Below are 14,178 nucleotides of genomic sequence, written 5' to 3' on the forward strand. Positions count from 1 at the left end.
ATAAATTATAGGAGTGAATGATTCATTCAGGCACTAAGTGCAAGCAAATACTGTGTAAGCTGCTGTCTGTGCTCATGTTCAAAAGAGGAGCTTCCTCTTTAATTTATCAGCCTTTTTCTCACTGAAAACTCTCAGGATTTGTCCGGATGCTCCTCCTACACTGTAAAACATTTCCATCAGCCAAAAGTATGCATCATTTCTGCTTTAAACTAAGCTGGAACAACAACAAAAATGACACTATTGTTTCAAAATGTTAAGAAACAAGTTCCAGGAAAAAGATTTTGTCATCTCAAAGACTTTTTCACGGCTTTAACTTCTACCTGACAGAAAAATACAGAATGAAGAAAAAGAGACAAATTTTGGGAGAGAAAATATGAATAAATTCACATTCTGTCATAACCAATTCTTTTATATCTTTGCTTATACAGTAATAGTAAAAGGCTGCATGGTGAAATAGTGAAGTGCTGCAGGGTTATGATAGCTCCTGTAATTTATTGCAATACTTAGCATAGCATGTTCTTAAAGTTATTTAAAGTTAACCAGAATTAACCAAAGTTAACTAAAGCATCTAACTCTGCTACTGGGACTAGAGGGCAGAGTCCTCCTCCACCTTCTGCAATGGACAAAAAAACCCCAAGGGAATGCCAAGAGACTGTTACAGTATAACACAAAAGGGACATCAGTCCGTCCAGATAAGAAGAAGAAATGATTGTGAATCCATTTCATCTGCGTTGGTGCAAATCAAATAGACAATAGGTGAACTGAAGAAGCAACAACAAGATGACCTTCACATGGAAATGGTTCAGCATCAGTCCCTGTGGTAGCAGACGGTACCTGCAGCCCATTCAGCCTGCACAGGTAGTCCAGCTCAACCAGGATGGCAGATCCACACGTACTACCATGATATGTTTTGTGTGGGCCCTAAGAGGGCAGACAGATACCAGGAGTAGTCCTGGTATCTCTCAGGTGGACAGGAACCCAGCAGCAGCACAAAGTGATCTCCAGTAAGCTACTCATACATGTTTCTCTTTCTTTTGTTCTTTGTCTTTTTTCTTGTTTCTGAACAGTCAGAATATGACTCCATCAGCACCCCCTTTGATGATGCTTGGACATCCAAACTTCTTGTTTAGGCAAATAAAACCTCTTTTCTCACACCCGGGTGAAACAAAATGCAACACTGCTCAACTTCTACAGAGGTCATCTAAATATCCTGCGCTACTTCCTGTTTATTAAAGTGTTCCTAGTCTGCTTTTCCTGGGTGAGGTGTTCCGGGCATGTCCCCGGGAGGAGGCCCCGGGGCAGACCCAGGACACGCTGGAGAGATTATATCTCTCGGCTGGCCTGGGAACGCCTTGGTGTTCCCCCGGATAAGCTGGAGGAGGTGGCTGGGGAGAGGGAGGTCTGGGCCTCTCTGCTTAGGCTGCTGCCCCCGTGACCCGGCCTCGGATAAAGCGGATGAAGATGGATGGATGGATGGATCTCCTGTTTCGGTGGTGGATGTTCACATTAAATATGTCCAAATGAGGTCAGCGTTTTTATTTTTCCATGTGAATCAGAAGCTCAGACTGCTCTAAACAGTCAGTTTTAGACAATTTTTTCTTCTCTTGCAGCTGTATGATGTCATTAAGAAGCATTAGCCTTGCAAGAATAACACTATGGAGATGCAAATGAGCAAAAGAGATCCACTTTAATGATTAGAATGGATGATTTACCCATTCAGAAGCATGATTACAGTAATAATTAAAACACATGAAGTTGATGGCTGGTGGTGTATAAACTGGATTTTATTCAGTTTTTGAGAAATATTGGTCATTTAATTATTCCAAGTAAGTGAATTAACAACAAAACAGACATTCCAAACATTTTCTAAACATACGAAACAACCTGCGTGACTTCGAGCTCTGTTGTAGCTATATTTGCATTAATTGTATTTTTAATGAGATTTTTCATGTTTCTGGAATCTAACCCAAAGCAGCACTTCAGCAGCGTATCAGAAGGAGAAATACTGCACCTTTGTGCTATGAGCCTTCATTTCCTACCAGAATACACTTTCATTAACCTTTGAATCTCTTTTTGTCTGCACCTCAAAACAACTGTCAATAAAGGCAAAAATGCATTAAAATATTTAAAGGAGCGGATGTGGGAGTGTTTTCCTGAGATCTAGTTTTGGCTTCTCATTAACTCCTCAGTCTGATAAGGCCCATTTTTAATATATGAGAATAACAGTACACTTATTAGACTCTACACTGATTATTCAGTTTATAAATCATCATAACCTGTGTCCATGTAAATATAGCACACATATTGCAACAGGATATTTGCAACGAGAATGAGTAATTCAGAGTAAACGCAGTACAGTAAAGAGTGGAGTTAAATGACGGTACACACTGTGATTATTACAGGTTTTAATCTTTCAACCATCTACAGTTGTGTTGTTTCCTTCTATAGAATGATGATCAGCAGCAGGGGTAATATCCTGCTGTCTGCGAGCTCATTTATGATAATTTATGGGCCTGAGTACATCTTTCTTTCTACTTATCCATACATGTATACATTATTCATACATTTTCTATTTATCCACACCGTGCCACAAATCTCACATTCTTTGTTGTTTCTGTCATCTGCTGACCTATAACTGCTGCAGGTGACTCAGTCAAACACAAAGAGAGGAGTCTTTGATAAATGCCCGTCTTCTTCTGACATCAGCGTGTCTGAAATATGATGATTATGACTTGTTTTCCTCAGCTGCTGATTTTCAGTGACGCACAGCAAAGGACAGCCGTCTCAGCGCTCGGCACGGCTCCAGCTGATGACTGACACTCGCTCCCTGCACGCTGCTGCAGACTGGCTACGAATGTGCATGCAAATGAAAAGAAAAAAAATGCATTTTAATGCAAAATTAAAGTGACATACATATTAAAGAATAATTTATGATCCAGTGATATCATTGTGTACATTAAGTACTCACCTTAGCTACTCTTAGTAGTCTAAATCTTGTTTTGCCACTTTACCCAGTAGTTAATCAGCCTGTGTTTAAACCTGGTGTTAATCTACAATTATTATAAGTTTCTCACCTGCGAGAACACTCATACCTGTCAAACCTTCTGCTGGTAACAGGACTTAACTTCCCCTGCCAGTGGCGGACCCCCTCAGACATCGGTGCGTTGGTGGTTCTTTGTGTCCGGGGATGGGCGTCCAGGTACACACCGGCTCACTCCTTGGCGGCCGCTTATCGGGGCCTGGAGCCTGGGGCTCGCTCGGGCCACTTCGGAGGTGGGGTGCCCCCGGCCTCTCGGCCTGGGGCTCGGTCACTCAGGCGCAGCTGGCTGCCGGCGGAGCTCACGGGCGCGTCACTGCAACTCCCCCTGGCTTCTGCTCCGCGGCTGCTGAGTGAGCCCTCATCTGGGACTCTCCTCAGCTCTTTCTGGGACAGTGGCGCAGCTGCCCCTCTGTTGGTCTTCCTTGGTCTCTTGTGTTCTGGGGGCCTCTGGATGTCTGGAGTTTTGATCTCCTCCATACCTGCTTCATGCCCTGGAGGACGGGGCTGTGGCCCCCCCACACCCTCTAGCAGATCATTACATGAAGGAACCTTTTAAAAAAAACAAACAAGCGCGTCCATGCTCACAGGTGTACACACGGGTGATCACACCCACAAACTACACCCTTTTTGGCTCCTACCTCAAAGCACACTGTGTTCTGTTGATCTTATGTGCTGCACAATAATGTTTAACATTTAGTATTTACTGTCATATTCCCATATATCATTGTGATGTTGTTTATTCTATTACTCTTGTTCTCTTCTGCTTGCTTTCTTTTTTCTTTCTCAGCAGGTGATCCAGGTGATTGATATATGCATTTTTTTTTCTCTGCCCGTTCTGTTGGTTTTTGTCTTTTGCCCTTCTCCCCCGTCCCTCTTCTCAGCTGTTTCTCTTTCCCTCTTTCTTTCTCCCCTTCTTTCCCCCAGTCAAGTCTGTCCCGTATTCAGTAAGTGAAAATAAAATAAACAATAAAAGGTGAATCAAATGGACCATTACGGCAAGGCTGGGATGGTCAATTTGGTAAAGTAAATCCGTTGGGCATCTTTGTTTGCCTTTAGACAACAATTCTGATGGCAAAAGAGCCAAACGGGACAGGCAAAAAAAAACAAAAAAAAAAACAAAAAAAACAGGACTTAACTTGCAAAGAAACACTTTCATATGAATAAATGTTTCAGAAAATTTCAGAATAACTTCAAACACTTGAAAGTTTCCATTAAAGTGTTTTCACTGGAACTTGTCCCAGCACGTCCTGCCAATAAGTCAAACCGTGAACCGTGACAGTTCAATATTTATTAATCCATCTCAAGCTCTTTGTTCCTGAGTAAAAGTACTTTTACTTCAGTGCAGTTTTTCTCTGGGGGATCTTTCATTGTGAAAATGACCAAAATCTATTATAGTGTGTATGTGTGTGTGTTTAAACCCCCTAAAGCTGTAAACGACTTCACTGTTTCTCAGTCGGCTTCCTAGAAAGCAACAGATTTGTATTATTCTTAACAAGTTTGTGGATTTTATTACAGGCAGATGTGGTTTCATGTTTATCATGACTCCTATCTGAACCTCCCCCCTGTTTTATCCTGCTGAGAGATTTTATATTTTTCACGTTGTCACACAACGATCACTAATTTAAATACATTTTTCTTAAAGAACAAATAATTTGTGCTCATTGTTTAGTAAAGAAAACAAAGACCACTTTCGGCAGCACTTTTCTTCTGATTTTACCAGGTAAATGCGAAAAATAAAGCCGCCACGCTGAACGATATGTACGATTTTGGAGTCCAGAGGCTCGATCTGTAATACTAAGTGTTTGTGAACCTGCAGTGCTTTCAAGAAGTACAGATAAAAATACCAGCAGGTGAGCTAAAAGCATAGAAAACCCTCACCAAAAAAAAATGAAAGGGCTGCTTATGAAGTCTGCAGACATCACTTCAAGCGCAACATTTTCCTGCTATTTGTAAAATGTTCTCATTAGAAATGGGCTTTAGAAATGCAGCTGAGGGTCTGTGACATTCCCCCGTGAATGCCGCGCATTATTGTCTCTGCGAGCCTGTAGAGATAGTCCCATCAGTTCTTGCAGAAATGCTGTGGGTTGAATTTTCCAGATATTATACAGAGCTGATAATGTGGGAAGATAGGACTAAACAAAAAAGCTAAACAATCCTAGTAAAAGCAGATTTTTAGCAGTGCAGCTTCCGCCTCCTCCTCCGCTTCCAGTGTGCTTGAAGGTTTACAGCAAGTTACATAACTCACAATCCTCTATTGTCTCGCCTTTTTTTTTTTTTAAAAAAAAGAGTGCACGAAAGAAAGATTCATTTTCATCTGTCACGGTTTGAACATCTGCCATTGAACACTCGCAGAGGTGCCGCTCTGCGACAAGAGGCGACTTTTTCCAGTTCAGTGTTTGTGGAATAAAAGCAACAGGAAGAGAGACAGGCGCAGGCACCCGAGGCCATAATTATCCTGTTTGTTTCGAGGCCGCCGTTTTGTTTTATTCAAATCTCTACAGGGCTGACAAGGCTCGAGAAAGGCTCATTTTACTGTCACGTCAGGTTTGTCAGTGCAAAGACGCAGCTTTGCATTAAATATCCCAAAGCTTTTGTTACAGCGCTGAAAGAAGTGCAGTAGACAACTGAGTTTTAACATCCGCGTTAAATCTCGTGAAATGAGATGCAGATTCCTGCTGTGAACAGGAATAATGTTCAGATTAAAATCCCTCCACCACGTCGAGAGACTGCATGCCAGCGTCGAGCAATATTTTCACCTGTCGCTTCCATGAACTCATTAGTTTTATTAAACTGTGCCACTGATAAACATCTAGGGATCACACCGAGTCTCTTTACTGACGACATTTCTTTAAGTATACATTTCCGAAGGTGGACAACTGCACCTCACAGCTCCCGTTTGATGGAAAACCTGCAGGGATTTGGTTATTCCACAACCTTAAAGTGTTCATGCAGCGCTCATCATTACGTACATGCAGATCATTCAAAGACGTATACAAAAAAAATCAGGATAACGCACTTTAAAAAAAACACATTGTCTTGTAGTTACCTGCAAGTGGACACTTTCCCCCCTGCTAGTTGGAGCCCAAGCAGAAAAACAGTGTACTTTAGTGAAGTGGCCCTTTAATTCTACAGGGCTCTGTTTCCACAGTTTTTGTGTCTGTAACTAATTTTTCCCATCTCTTCTCTGGGATTGCAAATGCCTCACAAGTCAGTGATGGAGTGACGTCACCGATGAAGGTCCAGCCTCGGTTTGACTTTGATATCTTCAGCTAGAGAGCCGAGGGTAAAGATGACACAGTACCTGCTGTCCATGCCGAGGTTCGTGGGACCTGTGTGGAAAATAGATGCTGACTCTCCACTCTCTCCTGCTGCAGCCCCCAAAGGTGTGAACATGCTGGACCTCACACCTTCTTCTCACCTCCACTTGTCATCACCTTCTCCTTCTCTCTGGTTCTGAAGAGAAGCCACTGTGCACGGCTCAAAGACACACACCGAGGCAGGAAACCTGGAGCTGGAGTATGATTACGTTCGTGGCTGTTAAACTAGTTATTCTTTTTTTAAAATGTCTCCTTGTGCCTGTGTGTTTTCCTTCCTTTCTTAAAATCCAAACTATCAGTATTGATTTATAGATATTGTGCTGTTGCAGTACAGACATGTCAGTATTTGCACATAAAATCAGTCAGATTATTGGTTAACAAAGAAACAATGCCCACATCGTTTAGTGGCTCAGCTCAGGGTTTCCAGTGTCCCACATCCCGAAGAAGTTAACAAACAATGAAGTGAACCTTGGAACCAGACAAATATAACTTCATACAATTTTACTTGTGCAAATGTTAGATATCCACCTGACTAAGGTGGCTCCACCAATGCAGTATATCCTCATTACTTTGTGCTTTGTCCCTCATGCCTCTCAGCCTCCCTCCTCTCTCCTCCTGCGTGCAGCCCTGCTGTTTTCTCTGAGCCACCATCCAATTAGCATTGTAGGAGGTGTTAATGCTACATCAATTTTAGATAACATACAAGAGTGATACAGATTCATATTCATTATTTAGTTTGTTTCAGAATTCAAAAATTAATAAAGTGAAGGCTAAAAATCCTCACTTTTGCCTATGAAAGTTACAAGGTGGTTACAAAGTGTGTTAAAGTTTTTATGTGGACACAAACAGATCTTCATTAAGACCTTACAGCAGTAAGATGGGACAAAGATGGGACAGGGGGATGACTGAGGGAGAAGATTACATAACTAATGCACGGCAGGGGGCGGGATAACAGGCACAAGTGAACTCAATCTATGCAATTAGAAAAGGATGGGGAAAAGAACAAAGGAGGGAGGTAGAAACACTGAAAACCATATGAAATCTGATCCTCAAAACAAAAAGGAGGTAAACCCATGGATAGAGACTGAGATAGAAAGAGGTAAGAATAAAAATATAACAGAAACCAAGAATTGTTTCCAATCACCACCATCAGACAGAAGTTCTCACTTAGTCAGATCCTTTATAAAACCTTGTGTGCTTGTGCTGGGAGACAGCTGTGAAGGGTAGATATCTGAGCACGTCCACATTTTAACATCTGCAGCTCTGATGATGCAATAACAATGAGAGAAATGTGTAAAAATCATCTTTCATTCATTGTGTTATATAACTGCTTCAGACTGCCCACAACTACACATTACCTACAACCCCACCCCCCAATCTCCCTCAGTCTCACGCCACCTCTTTCTCTGGCTCCAAACACACCTCCTCTGTGATTTATTACTATTACTGAAGGCTACTTGCCATACCAATAGCAACAAGATTTTTCAAATCTTAATATAAAATTAAAATTGCAGCGATTTCATATAGAAAACTATTCCGGGGCATATATCAAACAGGTCCGCGGCTCCGAACTAATACGTCGGGTTTCGTGTCGGGCTCGTATAGCTTTACTTTGTTGTCTGGATCAACTTTACTAGCGAGAGACAGAGAGAGGCGTGGAAAAGCTGCTTCAACGGAACTTATTGTTTCGGAGGAAAAGACGAACACGGTGTACAGTCGAGTCTTAATAGCTTACTTACAACTGGGCTCGTCAGGCACTCTTCTTGGCTGCAGTGGTTATTATTATATTTACATGCTTCCAGCTCCTGTTTCTGCTCGATGACAACTCCTCTTTCTCCCTCCCTCACTCACAGACACATAACGGGTATGGCAGTCCATTCTCCCTGCAGCACGGACTACGCTGCCCATGAAGCTACTTTCTTCAGGGCTATGCCTGTAACACTCTGCTATTGCCTTCATATTAAATCATTTTGAAAAATATTTCTTCACGTCATTATGAGACGGGAGATTGAGACACGGGCATTTGAGCCTCTTAATGCGTGTTTTGTTTGGGTTTGGGAATTACCAAAAATAGAGAGGGCATAGCCGAACATATAAAACAGGAAAAGACCACAGTGTAATCCCTTATTTCAACAAAGTAACTGTATTCTAAATACCACCTTTTTAAACGGTAACTGTAATGGAATACAGTTACTCATATTTTGTATTTTAAATACGTAACGGCGGTACATGTACTCCGTTATTCCCCAACACTGTTGATATGACATCCCAGTACTGGGAGTACTCTGGTTTGACACCTTTAATAAACCCGGGGTTGCTGTCGCTGCCTCTCTGGTTGTGTTACACGTTCCTAGTTGGTTGGACTTGGACTGTTCCTTCAGCCTCAGACATGTAACTGGCAACTGGAACTGTTGACTGGTTGGTTCAGATTTGAATGCATTTTCTTAAAAATGTAAAAATGCTCCTCAACTATGGTCATGCTGATTGACACAGGAATAAGAAAATAAAACAAAAGGACAGAAGAACAAAGACAAGCAGAAGTTTCTGGATATTACTGTGTCATGTGATTAAAGTACTTGAAATGAATATAGGAATACTCCGTGAAATAACTGTAAAAGGAAAAACGTCTCTCTCGCTCCTGCTGCTGTTGCTGACATGATTATTTTATGTAATGACTTTTTCTTCTGGGATGATTTTCGGTGGAGCCTCGCTTGCTTCCTCCGTGCCTTTGTCTTCTCCTCCTCACACAGCGCTCTGCGTTTGCTCATAATAGCGTGGTGAGACAATGATGACTCTGTTTCTGTATCTGTTTGTGTCTTTAAAGCTTCTAAACACACAGAGTGCAGAGCAATATGGGAAAAGCATTTTTAGGCAGAGCTGTGTGGCGGAGACAAAGAGAAAGAGGCAGTGATGTGCTGCTATAACAACCTCCACTCTTCTGATTTCAGCCTTTCTACAAGTTAAACCTAGTTGCAAGTGGAATTTTACTTCTTTAGTGCTAGATTTATTATTTTCACAATCAAGACTAAAATTAAAAAAAAAAAAAGGAACTCACTACATATTTTGCTGTTTCCATTGTATTGTCGGTCATGTGGCTGTTTTTTTTCCAAAAGAAAAAACTTTTTTCTTTAAGTCTGCTTAAAGGCGACTGGAGCCAATCCCAGCAGTCATAGGTTGGGAAGCGGGTACACCTGGGACAGGTTGCCATTCTATTGTATGCTAACTAAACCCACGAACATGCATGTCTTTGGATAGCTGGAGTAGCTGGAGACATGAAGATGTGGGGAGAACATGGAAAGAACAAAAGTTTTCAGCTGGCGTGCAGACTTAGCTGTGGTCGCTTGTGTATAATTTTCAGACATAAGTTCATCTTTATTATTAGCAGGGGACCTTGTGTTGATCTTACATTTGCAGAGCATAAGCAAAGTCTGTCCTATCTCCAAACAGCCAAACGTTCCTCTCTTTATATCGCCCATGCATGAATCATTATCATTCTTGGTGATTTTACATTTTCTGACTGATTTCAGCTTGTTCTTTCTACTATGGGGCATCTATAGTGTGCAGCAACACAAGCCCGCCTGAAAGTGCTGTGCAGTCAGGGCTGGACTGGGACAAAAAAATCGGCCCGGGCATTTTGACTAGAGACCGGCCCACCAAAAATGTGACGTCATTCAGGGGTAAAACCGCAAAGGATTCTGGGAACTTGTGGAAAGAGGTATTAGTGCATGCAGGCTTTCAATTGAACTCAGTTACACAGCGATAAAAAGAAACACAAAAAATGGCAAGAAGCTGTTGTATTATTAACTGCAATAGCCGGTGTTGTGCCAAAAAGTGATTGTCTGCCAAAAACTGATTTCCGGTATTTGCCAAAAACTGATTGCTCGTATTTAAATTGCTATAAGTAACTTGTTGGGCTATAATATGTGAAACATATGTCAAATGCATCCCTCATGGATGACATAAAGTCATCTCTCCATCTCTCTCTCCTGCTCTTTTTCTGCTCTTCTGTCTCCTCTGTCACAGACTTCTCCACTTTTGATGATAAATCAGCCTGGTGCAACATGTAAGGATTGGCACAATTTGTTAAGATTTTGAGGAGTTTGAGAAACTAACCTTAAGCATAAAATAAAATTTACTATCAGTAACTTCATAGCACCCGCCCAGCAGTATATAAACTCCGTCATGCTAGCTAGTACGCAGTACCAGTTATTCTAAGCGACTGTAAAAAGTCAGCACAACGAAAACAAACTACAACTAAACTTGGTTTATATCTGACACAGAGAGACAGCAGGTCATAACTTCTTACCTGAAGTTCAGTTCCTCTGCCACTATGACCGGCGGCCGCCTCGGGTCTCTCCTCCTCTTGCCTCCCCTTTCCCTTATCCACCTGCTGGCCTCCACCACTTGCTGATGTTGCTAAATCTGTGGAAGCTATGCCATAGCTACCGCCAAACAATTCAGTTATTTTTACACATTTGGCAGCGTCTGCCTGAAGGGCTTGTTTCTTTTTGGCCCTAATTTTTTCTGCACCTCCTTTCCTTTTTTTGTTCTCCATTTTCTTTAGTTCGTCTATAACAGGGGTGCCCAATCCCGGTCCTCGAGAGCTACCGTCCTGCAGCTTTTAGATGCATCCCTACTCCAACACAGCTGAATCAAATGGTTTGATTACCTCTTCAGCATGCCATCGTGTTTGGCAAAGGCCTGATAACAAGCCATTCATTTGATTCAGCTGTGTTGGAGTAGGGATGCATCTAAAAGCTGCAGGATAGTAGCTCTCGAGGACTGGGATTGGGCACCACCATCATTTGCTAATGGCGCTGGCGATTTTTGTTTTTATGGGCCGATCGATTTTTTTTTTTTTTTTGGAAGGGTATAAATAATGAAAGGTGTTGGATTGGCCAATTGGTCATGATCGACTCTGGGCTGGACCAATTACAGCCGAGGAGGTCGGATGCACCCTCCCCCTTGTTTAGCAATCTTATAGACCAATAAGATTGAGCCAAACCAATGTGCTGCTCAGCTCCAGTCAGCGTCAACCCTGCCAGAGGTCCCCGCCTGCTGGTTCTGATCCGTCTCTGCTAGAGGTCTCTGCGCCTGCTGGCCCTGTGTCTGTCTCCACTGGGGGGGTCTGAGGGGCCCGTTTAGCAGTCAGTCTCCCCTGGAGGTTGTGGTTTTATCCTGTCTTCCTTCTCTCGGCCCAACCCAACCAATCACGGCAGATGGTTGCCCCTCCCCGAGCCTGGTTCTGCACGTTTTTCCTTTTCACTGTCGCCAAAGTGCTTGGGGATCATATGATTTTTGGGTTTTTCTCTGTATGTATTGTTGTAGGTTCTACCTTACAATATAAAGTATCTAACCACATGTTAGAAATGTTAGAAATCACCATTTTCTTTTTTGTTGGGTTTCCAGTTCCACCTTAAATACACATCTTTAAGGTCAGGGCTCTGAGGAGAAAACACTTGGATGTGCCGAAGCAGGAGAGGTGCAGAAACAACTGTATACAACAACCTGATTTTAATTTATTGTTATGAAGAGGACAAGTCATAATTCATCTAAAATCATTCATCAGAAATAAAATATAAACACGGACACCTGAGTCGCATGAGACGTTACCTGTGCTTTCTTGCATGTTCCCAGGTAGGCGGAGCTAATTAATAAAATGGGGAACACCTGGCCCGTCTCTGTGGAGCATCTCAGAACATGTTGCCTTCCTTCTTGCCCTCCTCTCTCTGTTCTCCCCACATTGTGTTTCTTTTGTGGTTTCTCGTTTCTCGTTTTACTTTATACCAAACCTTCCACTCATCATTCAAATGTTCAAACTTCTGCTGACTCACAGATTAGCATACCTCACATTAAAAATACTTAAATGGTGGTTAAAATTTTTTCCAGCTTTCATGTTTCACTGTCAGATGTTCATGTGAGGAAAGAATACTTTGTGTAACCAGTCCCTGTAGTATTTCCCCTGTCGTCGCAAAGATGACTCCAACTAGGAGAAACAGATGTGTTGGGGACTATTTTCAGCAGCGGATTAATCCACGTTTGGTGCTTCATTGACTATTTGGGGTAGCAGCACAGCTAATATGAGACTGAGTCAACATAAACTACAGTGCGTGTATGTGTGTGTGTGCGTGCGCTCCAATGAAGCAACATGTCACCAGTGCAACAGTGTGGCTCACTAAAACACCAGCAGTGCTCTGTGGCACAGAGGTAAAGCTATCAGCTAGGACACGTTCAGCTTTGGCTTTAGTCAAAAACACAGAATATCAAAGTTATCCTTTAAGTGTGTTTTATTGCAGCGCTCAGAGGGAACGTCCTGCGTGTCAGGACAGAGCCGGGTGAACCTTCTGTCCTCCTCGGGCCAGCGTCCTGAGCACAGCAGGTTCTACTGCAGACAGGTGATCCATCAGCTCCAGCAGGTGTCGTCCTGCCTCTCTGTGCTCCAAAGGAGCCAATCATGTGGCGAGATGCCCCCTCCTCTCCTTGCTCAGCCAAACAGCAGCTGTGTCGGTGCAGTAGGAGGGGCAAGGGCAGCGAGGAAGCACCAACATGAGCCGGAGACGCTTTTAGAAACACCGAGTGGACCGATATAGCAGCCAGGACGGAACAGCCAAGGAAAGGAGAGGACGGTGAGTACAGAGCGTTCGGGACGCCAACGCCAAGCTGATGACAGCAAGGACACACAGGGAGGGAGGGAGGCAGGACACCGTGTCCTCTTTGGGGGACGAGTCAGCTGTAGCCCAGAACAGGAGGAGCAGGAGCAGGTGTCTGAGGAGGAGAGGATGAAGGAAAAAAGAGCAGGAAGAGTGAAAGTATTAAAAGTTCATTTTCTTTCAGTTTCCTGCAGCACAGCATCCCTCCTCCTCTTTCTGCGAAGTCAAAAATCAAATCCCATACACGACCCATAGTATGACAAATCTGTCTTTAAAAGTGTAAAATAAAAAAAAGTTCACACGAAAAATTTAAGGTACCTCAAGAAGTCTCAAACAGAAAAGTTTGATTTTCATGTGAGACATGTCCCAGGGATTTGTGACAGAGGACACAAGCGGCTGCTTTGGATGCATCCCAGGCATTAGAGACGGCTGTCTTAGAGACCAAAGAGGAAAACAGAATGCTGGCACGGCTGCAGCAGGTAGGCGAGAAAATGTGTCTTTTTGAAGTTTTGGCCTTGTCACCAGTTTATTCCTTGTTGTCAAAATCCAGACAGACATTCCACATATAAATGTTTAAGGAAACAAGGACCCAGTGTTACATAAAACACTGCTAATTTGATCTAAAATAAAATGCACTTTGTTGGAAACTTTGTCTTTGGGAGAGAGTCCTCAGTGTCCTTTGAGGGGAACACACCTGAAACGACACATGGTCAAACATTTTCCAGTAGCAAAACTATAGAAGACATTTAAAGCAAACAAAACTCTGTAAATCATGTTTATTACACATAGATGTTATTTTCAGGTTTTCCGAACCTGACAGCTCAGTGAGATGAAACCAAAGAAGTCGCATCGTTTGAAGGGAAAACAAAACTGATTGCAAACTTTAGAGGACGTTGCCAATGTGATTATAACTCTAGCATATCCCGTCCTGGCATCCTGACAGCGAGGAGCATTGTGGGAATTTTCTGCCCCTATAACGTGGTAATAAACATCTGATTTTCTGGGACGGCACGTTTTTGTTTTTTTTTTGTCTCTGCGATAAAAGTGATGACGCAGTGAAACAAAATCGCGGTGTTTGAGGTGGCCGAAGTTCAAGTGACTGCAGGAGGGAGGTTAGCTTACGTTCCATTAATATTCACAGAAAACGTCCGTGGGGAGGACAGACCCAATT

This window comes from Haplochromis burtoni, unplaced genomic scaffold (genome assembly GCF_018398535.1).
Source record: "Haplochromis burtoni strain Fernald_Lab_line unplaced genomic scaffold, NCSU_Asbu1 Contig_150, whole genome shotgun sequence".
Classification (NCBI taxonomy): domain Eukaryota; kingdom Metazoa; phylum Chordata; class Actinopteri; order Cichliformes; family Cichlidae; genus Haplochromis; species Haplochromis burtoni.